General features: G+C 38.9%; 1 pseudogene; it reads left to right on the top strand.

Annotated features, from left to right (window-relative positions):
* LOC122564830 overlaps positions 1 to 12638 on the top strand; it is a 70021-nt pseudogene extending 57383 nt beyond the window's left edge.
* Positions 12639 to 13739: the final 1101 nt, after the last annotated feature.

The following is a 13739-nucleotide window of genomic DNA, read 5'->3' as shown; positions in this document are numbered from 1 at the left end:
GCTGTACATCTCTATGACTCTATGATTCTATATAATTCTCAGAATGATTATCTGGAAATGGACAGGATAAAAGCAGCTTCTGAACAGATGACTGACCTTTCAACCAAATGAAAGATTAATTCACAGGCACAAGATAACACGTTGGAATGTTAATCTCAATTTTCTTGACTGCAGAAAAACTCTTTACCCAATGGATGAAATTCCCACACACATCTGAATACTTTTATAATGCTGCTCAACTTAACAGTTAGTTACCTTTTCTGAAAGAAAATGATCTTTAATTATTGTGTTAAATACATATTTAATGTACCAAACACCACTATACTCTGATATGTGATGTTTTTTAACATACATGTCAGAAAACTTCCAATTCCAGACTAGGCTTTTCCCATGCCTTCTCTGAGGTGCAATGAAAACACCTTCTCCTAAAACAGGTCCAAAATCATGGGCTCTAAAATACAATACCTCAGCAATGGAATGGGCAAGGATTGGATTGGACCAGGGCTACTAACATCACACACACACATACACACGCACTCACACATCCAATCCATCTAACCTTGGGTTCGTGTGACCTATCTCAGAACAGAATGAATGCACTTCAAATGGTCTGAGGTTACTGCTGTGCATTCTCGGCTAGTTAATGCTGTGTGGGATTATTTGTTCATGGCTCAGATAATGCTGACAGTTACATTTGGCTTACTTCTCTATGATAGAAAATGAGGTGCTGATCTTGGAAAGTTGTTGAACACAACATTGAGTCAAGTTCAACATCTAACTGAGTCTGTGGGAACATGCAGTGATCTAGTACTAGCTGGAGGCTATAAGAGCACTGACAGAAGCATTGTAGATGCTTCCATCACTGATCCATTCTATCAGGCAAAGGGAAGGCAAGCAAAATACAAAAGGGATATAACACCTTTTTCTTAGATTTATCTGTTTACTTCCTGCGTGTCAAACACTAGGACAATTTACTCTGTGCACTGCTCGAAATGGTGAAACTGTATACATGTTTCTCGAGTGTGTGTCCATACTTCCCTGCTTGTCACAGTAACAGAAGAAATCTTGATGCTGCTTTGCTTTCAAAGTAAACATCAAAATTAAAGAAAAGTTATTCTGCAGTTGTGCAGCTTCAGCATTGGAATATAATGGATACCCATATCTTAAAAACAATAACGTTCACCCATACCTATGGCATTGAAAGTTCAATTGTTGACAATAGCTATTGTTAACACAGGATTTTGACTGGACTTAGATTAGATTTCCTACAGTGTGGAAACAGGCCCTTTGACCTAACAAGTCCACACCAACCCTCTGAAGATCAACCCATCCAGACTCATTCCCCTACATTTACCCCTGACTAATGCACCTAACACTATGGACAATTTAACATGGCCAATTCACCTAACCTGCACATCTTTGGATTGTGGGAGGAAACTGAAGCGCCCAGAGGAAACTCACACAGACATGGGGAGAATATGCAAGCTTCACACAGACAGTTGCCCGAGGCAGAAATTGAATCCAGGTCCCTGGCACTGTGAGGCAGCAGTGCTAACCACTGAGCCACTGTGCCACCTTCTTTAGATTAGATTAGCACATGGGCACTAGCTGAAGGGACAGTGTAAAATAAAGATATTCTAACAGTTCTTTACATAGGTCAACTAACTCCTTTCCAATATATGACAACAGCCATCTGTATTTCAGAGGAGAGAGTGATTGGAAGGCAGAGAGATTTAAGGAGGGGCTTCAGGAGCTGTGAGCCAGGCTATGAAGGCACAGCACCAATGCTGGAGTGATTAGAATTGAAGATACTCAAGGGGCTAAAATTAGATGACTGTAGGTAGCTCAGAGGGTTGTGGGTCTGGATATCCTTATAGCAACATGAAATTTAGGAGCAGGAGAAGGCCATTCAGCCCTTTAACTCTGTTCCATTACTCACTATGATCATGGCTGATTCCCCACTTCAACACCACATTCCTACTTTCTCTCCATACCCCTTGATGCCTTTAATATCTAAACATTTCTCTATTTCTTTCTTGAATATACCCAGTGATCTGACCTTCTCAGCCTCTTGTGGTAATGAAATTCACAGATTGACCATCCTACAATAGAAGAACTGTTTCCTCATCTCAGTTCTAAATGGCCTACCTCATATGTTGAGACTGTGCCCCTTGGTTCTAGACTTTCCAAGCAGAGAGAAACATGCCCCATAATTTGGTCTGTCCAGCCCTGTTAGAATTTTACACATTTCAATCAGATCACTCTCATCCTCCTAAAGTTGAACCAATCTTTCCTCATATGATAGTGTCACAATCCTGGATTCAGCCCAGTGAACTTTAACTAGGTTCCCACTATGGGAAATACATCTCTCTTATACAGCGAGATCAAAACTGCACAAAATACTCCAGGTAAGGTCTCACCAAGGCCCTGTTTAATTGCAGTAAGACATTCCTACTTCTTGAACTCAAATCTCTTGCAATGAAATTCAATATACCACTTGTCTTCCTAATTGCTTGCTGCACCTAGCTGTTTACTTTTATTGACTGGTGTGCAAGGACACCAGATCCCTTTGGATATCCACACTTGTCAATATATCACCCTTAAATAATACTCTGCCTTTCTAGTTTTCACACCGATGTACATAACTTCACATTTATTCATGTTATAGTGTATTTGCCATGTATTTGCCCACATATTCAATGTGTTTAAGCCCTCTAAAGCTTCTTTGCATCCTCCTCACAATCCCACCTGATTTTGTGGCATCAGCAATCTTGGAAATCTAACATCTGGTTCCCTCATCCAAGTCCTTCACATAATATAATGAACAGTTGTGGCCCAAGCACTGATCCCTGTGATACACCACCAGTCACTGCCTGTCTCCCAGAAAAAGATTCATTGATTCCCACGCTATTTCTGGTGGTAACAGAGGTGAGGCTACAGAGAAACTTAAAAACAAGTATGAGGTTTTTATGCTGATTGATTGATTTATTACCAGTTACCTGCTTTTACTGTATTGTTCTTCATGCCAAGCTAATTTTAAATTTAAAAAATTGAATGGACGATATTCACTTTGCTCAACTTTCCTTCCCACTGACTAAAACTTCCATAAACATCTTCACATAGACTGGCATTTAAGTTGTCTCATTTCTCTGGTAGCACATTTGAACTTCAGTCCATTTCTGTTTCCTTCAGTATCGCACTAGATCCTGTCTCACTTTAAGTTTTTAAACTTAGTAACTTAATGCTGAGTTCAGAATGGCAAAATGCAATAGGTTGTCATATTCAATGACAAAGAATGTTCTGGATGTAAAATGCCAAATTGTTCTGCAAAGGGAAAGGAGATGCAGTTGTTGCTCTGTTCTATTCCTTTAATGCCTAACACAAGCCTTTGGAAAGAACCCTATTAAGCTTTTAATACAAATGTATATCAATCATTGTATATCAGAACCTTCAAACCCAGAAGATCCAGTGATGGCAGGAACTTACAATCAGAGGTGATTCATGGAAGAAGATTTACAATATCTCCTTCCATAGATGAGCTGTGAAGGACATTTTCATCTAAGATCTCACCCTGGACAATGATGGAAATGACGCTAACTAAGATGCTCACTGCTATACCTTAACTTCAAAATGGGAAGTTTCAGCTCTCATTTCAGTACATTCTTCCTTCTGAATACTCCATTCAAGTCTTCTAAATGCCTAATAGGATCCCACTTACAATGCCAAGTTCTTGCAACTTCCTTCTTGAGGCAAAGCTGAAAGTAAGGACTGGTTTTTGAATGTGATTAGTTGGCTGCAGTTTGCTTTTTCCACTTTATTATCTCTGGTGACAGTGTTGAGCTGGGACTTCAGCAGATTCATCAAGAGTGGACCACCTCGAGTAATTTCATAGCTCACAGTGTGGCTACATGATAGGGTGTGTTACAGAGTTCATCAATCAAATTGAACACTTGAGGCATTCTGGAAACATACATAGCATTGTAGCTGTCAATGTTTGTAATACAGCATCATAGCAGCCTGCATGTCATTTTAACTACATCACATCATATTCAGGTTGGCTGTTTAATATTTGTCCAAGGCTTTTAGCTACAGAAATTCCAGCATTGAGTATATCCTAGCAACTCACATCTATTCTGTGAACATCTTAATGATGTCAGGTATTAACTGGAATTCCCTATATTAATACATTTGGGAAATAGCGTCAGATGAATACAAGTAACCAAGCAACACTGGAAGCCAATATTAATCCTGGATCAAAAATCTTAACCCAATTAACTGAAGAATATGCCACCTGCAATAAAATAACTCATGGAATTATTTTTCACTGTGATTTTCAGCTCACAAGTAAATGGAATGCCTTCAGTCAGCTCTATCAGAATGAGAGAAAAAACAATTTCTTACTGACATGCATAAAACTTCATCAAAATGAATAAAGTTCAAAATTTGAAAGATTTTCTTGTCACCAGGTAGATCACAACCAGCAAATTATTGAACCAGTAGTTCATTATGCAGCCTTTGCTAACTGATCTCGTTTTGTATGTTAGCATCTTTAAGACTTTGTGATATCGTGGAATAGATGTTAATAATGTCTTGCTCTGCTAAATAAAGTCTCAGACTGTAGATCCACTGGAATAACCACTATTAACAAAAATTTCTTAATTTCTATTTTTTACTATGAGAAATTGTCAAAATCAAAAGATAGATTTTGGAATAGGTAACAAGTTAAATAAATTTTACATAAAATTGTAAATCCCTTAATATTTAAAATGTCTTCATTTAAATTATCCTGCGTGTCTGACACTACACAAACAGGGAAGGTGTATTTGTCAGCTTTCTCAATTTCAGCTAATGCATTAGTCATAGGATTATTTTGCCCTTGACGGTATCAGATAATTATAGCCTATCAGTGGAACACAGTTTGGAATTAACCAGCAAATAAGTTTCATCTCTGAGTCACGCTAATGTTGAACATCTCAAGAAACCTGCATTCTTTCAGGCTTCAAATCTAGAATAAGAGACTAGGGAATTAAAAACAGTTAACAAAAGGAAAAAAGAGATAGAAAAAGGTTTGATTATTGTCCTTTGTCAATGTTAGGACGCAAAAGCACGGCTTCATGGTGCCTCATGCCCTCTTCTGGTTGAATATATTATGGCAAATGTTAGCTCATAATTTCTCCCCAGTTCAAGTACAGAATAATCTTGATTATCCAAACAAGATGGGCGGGGAGTGTTTTGTTAGGATAACTGATTGTTTGGATAACTGATCTGACCGTAAGCAAAGAAAGCCATAATGAACATAATTGCGTAAAAAGGCACGTTTACAGAGTTTTTATTTCATTCGATCGATAAAATGTGTACACTGGATATTGCTTAAAAATTCATATTTTACAAATAAAATCACTTTTTGTATAAATAAGATGCATTGAGGTGGAGGTCGGTTGTTATTTGTTGAAGAAAATATATAGTTACTTTTGCTTGAGGTACTTGTGTTTCTTTGCTCCACTGCTCCAATCACAGCTTGGTGTACACTTCAAATAAGGCATCTATTAAAGATATATTGTTGGCAGCAATTTTATCAATCTTGGACGAATATATCTTTAGACGCAACTTTATGCCTCACAGCAGGTATAAAAGTCAAAATAATTACGTCTAACGTGGAAGTAATTTTTAATTTTAAATACTTACTAGCTTAAAATTAGTTACAACTTAATAAAGGTGGATATTTTTGGCAATTTTGCTTGGCCATAATTTTCTGCAATTAAAACACTGGAAATACCAAAACCAGCCATTTCATCACCCAATACAAACTCCTCACTCATCCTGATTTCATTTCATTCGCCAGCCTTCAAAATTCTCATCGCAATTCTGACAACACTCTCACCATTTCAGACTAGCTGAAATCCTATCCATGTCTTTGCAATCTTATTTGATTACTGAAAAGCTCTTCTGACCATCCTTCCAACCACACCCTCCCGCCCCACTCCATAACCACTCGACCATTTAAAATCCCATATGCTGTTGCAGTCAACTCACATCCTCCTTGCTGATGCATTCCGATTTCCCAATCGCAATCATCGCACCAATGTTGGCAACACTTCCTTGGTGTAACGTTTTTACAGGACCTTGAGATCTTGGTCAGATAATCCAAAATTCAGATAATTGATGTTCAGATAACTGAGGTTGTTCTGTATTTGGCCAACATCCCTGAAACAACTGTGATTTGGCATGGTAACAACCTTTCCTTCTTAATTCCACTTGTCACATTGATGTATTTGTTTAGTTTTATATCATGGTTTAACACAAAGTGGAATATTTTGTATATGTCCAATTAATGTAAATACATTTTTAAGTAGTACAATCAGAATGTAAGTTTGTATTCAGTTAAGAATTCAACTTTATTTTATATGACTGGATGTCATAAAGTCATAGTCATTGAGACGTACAGCATAGAAACAGACTCTTCAGTCCAACTTGTCCATGCCGACCCGGTATCCCAACCTAATCTGGTTCCATTTGCCAGCACTTGCCCATTTCCCTGTAAACCCTTCCTATTCATATACCCATCCAGATGCCTCTGAAATTTTGTATTTGGACCAGCCTCCACCACTTCCTCTGGCAGCTCATTCCATACACACACCACCCTCTGCGTGAAAAAGTTGCCCCTCAGATCCCTTTTAAATTTTTCACCTCTCACCTTAAACCTATGCCCTCTAGTTCTGGATTCCCCCATCCCAGGGAAAAGACCTTGTCTATTCACCTTAACTATTGCCTCTCGTGATTTTATAAACCTCTATTAGGTCACCCCTCAGCCTCCGACGTGTTGAATATATAAACTTTAACATGCTGCATTAGATGCACAATTATTAAGTGGTACTATTTTTACATCATTTTTTGCTAACTATTTAATAATTATGATTTGGAGATGCTGGTCTGTACAAAGTTAAAAATCACACAACACCAGCTTAGAGTCCAACAGGTTTAATTGGAAGCTAGTGCTTCCAATTAAACATGTTGGACCATAACCTGGTGTTGTGGTGTGATTTTTAACTATTTAGTAATTGATTTCTATCTGACTTAATTGTTTGCTGAATAGTGTATTCACAATCTCTTTCAACAGAATAAACTACTGAGAATGTTTTGTGGTGTAGGGGATATCTGTGGTATAAATTGAACAACCAATAGCTTTTAGTTTTGTTTTTGGGTGATAAAATGAAAATCCATATATGTTTACCTACATATATACAAATTTGGGAAGAGAAATCATTAGTTACATTTTAAGCTTTGTAACAAAGATTTCAAGTAACTGTATCTGATTGCTTAACTGGTAATGACTTAGTTCCAGATTGAGTCAGTTGTACAGCAGTTAAATCGAAATATTTGAAAAAGCTGAATGAAAGCAGAGCAGGTACCGCAGAACATTGTAATGCTGGATTAGTTTACAGATATAGGGAGAGGCAGAATCCACTGTTGAGTGTTTGCGTGGTTCAATAGGGGAGCTAGGTTTCTGTACTATCCAATGTAGCTGGAGCAGACTCTTGATATGGTTGTTGAAGAGGGTCTGAATAAATATTAGGGCATAACATGCCAGAGAGCTGCCCAGGACAGCTTGGTGAAAGAGTGGTGAGGAGGACAGGTGTGTTCTATCTATAAGGGGCCTATAATCCTTCAAGGCAAATTTGGCAAAGACCATGGGACCAGATAGCCATGGCTCTATCCCAGGAGTCAAGCCCTGAGGACTGGACCCAATGCTGCAGAAATATTCAATGATCTAACAGAAGAAATCAATGGTTGTTGCTAAAACTGCTTCCACCTCCAAATGCATGATTAGTTTCACCAAAGCTCAATACACACTTATTCGCCTACTTATTAACAATCTTTATTAATCACTACTCATGTCTAATATTCATAGCTTCACCTCACCGTTTGACTTTAGCACTGCTGCAAACCTCATAGCTACATCTCTTATCTTGCATACTTTGCCAGCTATTGAACCATGTTGAACACATCATCCCAACAGATTGCACAACTTGCACTGACACCATACTCTCTATTGAACATGAGTCTGAAACTTATAGGGGCCACATTAACTAAGCTGCAGATGGCAGCACAGCTGCAGAGAAGAAGGTGGTTGCTATCAATGGGGAGGCTGTCACCAGTAGCAGAGCTGCCAGCCTTGAAGAAGACTATATCCTCCTTCCTCCTGGCCCTTCTCATGTCCCACACCCTGCTCCTGTCACAATAGTCCCTGACTCACAAGCTGCAAGTGTGTAAGCAGGCAGGCAGCTTTTGCTTTCCCTGCCTGTCCTCACTACAGTTGTCCTGTTGTGCCTTTCTCCTTTAGGATACTCGGCCAGGCCATTCAAACAGAGCAAGAACTGGAGCAAGAGGAATGCCATTATGGAAATGCCATTGCTGTCTCTCTCTCACATGCAGCCAAAAGCACAGACACTGTCCTTAGTCTACAGGGCACCTGAGAGACAAGAGCTGCAAGAAGGGACACAGTGGGAAGGTGTCCTGCAAGGTTAGCGGGTTTATATATCCCACTGACGGGAACAATCCCATCACTGCACCTTTGGTAGATTGTGAGGGCATTGCAGATTACAAATGATACCATCTTCCTGGAATTCTCATTGAAGATTAGAGAGTTCTGTATGTGAATGCATTTGAAGTGTTTATATTTTTGATGAGTACAGATCTGCTAATTAGAAGCCAGGAGGCTGTCTGGACTTTCTTCTATTTAAAATGTAAGTTCTTTCTGGCCAAAAGTCTTGTATCTCTTTCTTTTAAAAACCTATCAGATGGCTTCCTGATTTAAAAATTAAGATATAGCAGTTAAAAGGCTTTTTACAGATTTAAAAGTGAATTTAAACATCAGAGGCTAATTTCAATTTAAATGCAGAGCATTCCTGTTAAAAATATGTAGCTATCTAAGTATCAAAAACTGATTTTGTGAACAAAGCAAGCTTATCTCTTTGTAAGGGATGTTTGGTTCTGCCATTTTATCTCCCCAATTCAGTGTGAAATCTCAGGGAAGCCCATGTGATATTATTTCGCTTATTTGGTGCAAGTACCCTCTAGTGGCTGAAACACAGAAACATAGAAAATAGGTGCAGGGCCTTCGGCTATTTGGCCCCTTGAACATGCACCATCATTCAATATGATCATGGTTGATCATGCAATCTCAGTATCTCATTCCCACCCTCTCTCCATGCCCCTTGATCCCTTTAGCCACAAAGGCCATGTTCAGCTCCCTCGAATATATTTAATGAACAGGCTCCAACAGCTTTCTGTGGGAGAGAATTCCACAGGTTCACGACTCTGAGTGAAGAAATTCTTCCTCATCTCAGTCCTAAATGGCTTATCCCTTATTCTTAGAGTGTGACCCCTAGTTCTGGACTTGCCTGACATCAGGAACATCATTCCCACATCCAATCTGTCCAGTCCCATCAGGGGTTTATATGTTTCTATGAGAACCCCCTCATTCCTCTAAAGTCCAGTGAGTGCAAACCCAGTTGACCCAACCTTTCCTATTATATCAGTCCTGCTATCTCGAGAATCAGTCTGGTGAACCTTCGCTGGACTCTCTTAGTAGCAAAGATGTCCCTCCTCAGTCTAGGAGACCAAAACTGCACAATACACGACGTGTGGCCTCAACAAGGCTCTGTATAACTGCATAACTGTATAATTTGATACGACAGGTCTGTATTTCTTAATTTGACAAATAAACACATTAAACACAACAGTGAAAAATAAAGGAATAGAGAACACAAAATAAAAGGGCACAATGGTAACAAGGGCAAGAAAAGAACAAACTAGCTCTGAAATCTATTTCAATATATTCAATCTACTCCAAGGATTTTAAAGCCCCAGATTTGAAAGGTGGCTTACTGAAATGATACCAATAATGAAGGATTTTAGCTTGAAGGAAGGGCTAGAGAGGTTGGGCTTATTCTCCATGGAGCAGAGAAGATCAAGAGGTAACCTTTTTGAGGTGTTCAAAATTATGGATAATTTTGACAGGGTAAAGAAGGGTACAGAGGAACCTCAATTATCCGGCATTCAATTATCCGAATATCGGATTAACCGGCAAGATCGTAAGGTCCCGATGCTTGGTTAAACTATGTTATCCAGCAGTCGATTACCCAGAATTCAATTAACCAAATGAAATCCTCCCCACCAGTGTCCTTCAGATAATCGAGGTTCCTCTGTATTCTGTTTCCACTGGTTGGTATCTCAATATCTCGGATCACAATTTCAAGATTGTTAGCAAGACAACTAGGATATGAAGGATGTCGTTAAACTTGAGAAGGTGCAGCAAAGATTTACAAGGATGTTGCCAGAACTGGAGGGTTTGAACTAGAGCTTTGTTCCCCGGAGCATCAGAGGGTGAGGGGGTGACCTAATAAAAGTTTATAAAATCATGAGGAGTGTAGATAGGATGAATAGCCAAGGTATTTTCCCACAATAGGAGAGTCCAAAGCTTAGCGGTCAGAGGTTTAAGGTGAGAGGGCAAAGATTTAAAAAGGACCCAGGGGTTACTTTCTCACACAGAAGATGATGTATATATGGAACGAGCTGCCAGAGGAAGTGGTGGAAACTGGTACATTTACAACATTTAAAAGGCATCTGGATGGATACATGATTATTGTTGTTGTTATTATTATTATTGTTATAATTATTCATTACTCAGAACTTTGAGTAAAGGAGTTGGGATGCTAAGTTGAGATTATACAGGACCTTGGTGAGTCATCTTCTGGAGTACTGTGACCAGTTCTGGTCTCCCTGTTATAGGAAGGATACTGTTAAACTAGAGAAGGTTCAGAAGAAATTCACCAGAATGTTGCTAGGAATAGAAGGTTTGAGTTACAAGGAGAGGCTAGATAGACTGAGACTTTTTTCAATGGAGCGTAGGAGGTTGAGAGGTGGCCTAATGGAGATTTATAAAATAATGAGGGGTATTGATAAGATGAATTGGCAGATGTTTATTTTCCCTGGGGAGTGTGAATTTCAAGACTAGGGGGGATATTTTTAAGTGAGAAAAGAAAGATTTAAAAAAGACATGAGGGCAATTATTTTACACAAAGAGTGGTTCATGTGTGGAATGAACTTCCATAGGAAGTGGTGGATATGGGTCCAGTTACAATGTTTAAAAGACATTTGGATAATGGCATGAATAAGAAATATTTGGAGAATTGTGGTGCCATCTTCCATTTCATCTTCAGATTGTAGCCATCAATACTAAAGCAACTTCAGAATACCAGTGCTAACCTGAGGTCACAGCAGCCTTTTACAAATAGTATGGCATGAGGGATGGTGCTGTTTGGGCAAATATCTGTTGAGTGGTTAGTTGCTCTGGGAATGGCGAATGGTAAGATGGTACTGGAATCCAACGTGACACATGCCGTGGAGTGGGTAGGTAATTAATGCGGCGAGTTGGTAACATACAGTGAGAGAATTCACTTGGTCATGCAGCGGAAAACCCTCCAAAAAACCTGACACAACTTAGACTTAGCCTAAAGATGTAAGCTTCAGCCCAAGGCATGTAATCCCGTTAAGAAACTGTTTGGCGTGTTGCTAGAATGAAGTAGTGGAACTCCTACATTGGATCTAATAGTAATAAATATCACAAATTTTCATCCTAGTTCTAAAGGAAGAAGCACTGACACAAGGCTGAAAATTCAGCTGAAACCTTTACTGTCAAGCTACTGTGGGAATGGCAGGTGAAAAGAAGGAAGATCTTACACATGAACTCCACATTAGGAAGCTAGGTTCAAAAAGCTGCCTGGGTGAAAGTGGTGACAGACTCACCAGAGCTGCTAAAGTGTTGGAGCAACTCACTGACCAGATCCCAGGGTCTTCCAAAGCTTACTGTACTGTGTAATCATTTGGTATCAAATGAAGAGAGAAGATTGCTGTTCATTGCGCAATCCAAGGAGCCGAGACTGAGGAAATTCTGGAGAAAGGTCTAAAGATTCGGGAATATGAACTGAGGAAGTGGAACTTCTGCAACACTGGAAGCATTGGCTTTGGGATTCAGGAGCACATGTATCTGGGCATCAGGTATGATCCCTATAATGAAATTTACGGTCTAGATTTCTATGCGGTCATGGGACAGCCTGGTTTCAGCATTTCAAAAGATGAAAAGGGAGGAACATTGGTTCAAAACATAAGATTTCCAAGGAAGAAATAATGAGGTGGCTTCAGCAAAAAAAAGATGGCATCCTCCTGCCTGAAAAGTAATTTGAAGAGCCTATGAAGCAGCAATAAGACTAGTTTGTATCAGGAAAAAGAAAACAATAACTAGAGAACAGAGAGAGAGATGTAAATGAAGGCAAAGTTCCTCTTGGTCAAGGTAATCTGATTGACATAGCAGTTTTCGGAAGTCTCAAACTTGAAAAAGAGGAAATTGAGTAAGATTATCTTGCAAACATTTAATTGATGGCAAATTAACCATAAACCATTTAGGCAGTTTTAAGATAAAGCACAACTTAAAGCTTTATTATTAACTTTAGAACTATATGAAATTTATAGTCAGGGTTCTGAAAAAATATTTTGCATTCCATTACTCAAAAAACAAATGAGGAACAAGATACTATCCTTGGTGAATGAGTTTTACAATCTGTTTCTGTTGAAATCCATGCTGAGCTCATTAAGTATTTGAGATAACCAAAGATAACCAAATAAAACATTCAGCTTTATTTTTAAGGAAGAAACGTCATTTAATTTTCATCAATGATTGTTTACTTGTTTACATTCAATGAAATGTAGAGTATCAGATGAATTGGACATATCACAAAAGTAAAACATTACAGCCAAAGCATCGTCCTGATGTACAAGGGGAGAGTAATTTTGGAAGAGATTTTTTCACTGCGGCAGCAGGCCCTTAGAAAAAATGTAACAAGTCTGTGCTGCCTTTGGCTGCATTGAAGTCAATTGATAACAAACACTTGAAAGACATTATCCGAACAGCTGATATGAATTCAACAGACAGACCAGCTTTGCCAGTAGCAATGCATGTAAGACCTGGACATTCAAGAAAAATCTCCTTTGTTCTTTTGACGTGTCATGCAACTGAAGTAAGTTAGAAAAGATCTTCAGTTAGAAGGCAGTAACCCAAGATTAGTTGCTAACAAATGTCATACAGTACATCAATAGGAGATACTGTGGATGGGATATGAAGAGTGAAATTTGACTTTGGCAGGTCACAAAATGGGAGGGAACAGCTCGACCACCCAGTGCACACTCCACTCAATTGCTTTTACTGTGAGGCCAACCTCAGGTATAATGTCTGATATATACCAATTTGATGTTCTCATTGAAGTTAAAAGTTCCACTAAGTCCTACAGAAGATGACCACAAAAACTTTCCATTTGGGTTACTGCTCGGAAAGTATAAAAGGGATTACTGTTGGCAAGTTTACAAAAAATAAGAAATACTTGCAATAAAGCTTCTCAAAGTGCTTCACAACCAATGAAGTACATTTGAAGTAGCGCCATTGTTGCTATGTAGGGGTAGGATCCCAGTTTAATGTTCCCGCTGAAAGATGCAATGTTCCCTTTGTCCTGCGATTCTGTATGAGCCTTGATTTTTGTGTTCATGTGGGTATACTGTTCATGTTCTGGAATGGGAAGTGAACCCATGATTCTGAAATGGAAAAAAATAGAATGGGCAACCAGAAAATCAATACTCATTGCTGTAGAATTGAGAATGTTGGAAACCAACAAGACTCAACCATTAAA

This window comes from Chiloscyllium plagiosum, chromosome 30, assembly GCF_004010195.1.
Source record: "Chiloscyllium plagiosum isolate BGI_BamShark_2017 chromosome 30, ASM401019v2, whole genome shotgun sequence".
NCBI lineage: Eukaryota > Metazoa > Chordata > Chondrichthyes > Orectolobiformes > Hemiscylliidae > Chiloscyllium > Chiloscyllium plagiosum.
Note: the sequence above shows the minus strand (reverse complement) of the source record. Positions and strands in the feature narration are given on the sequence as shown.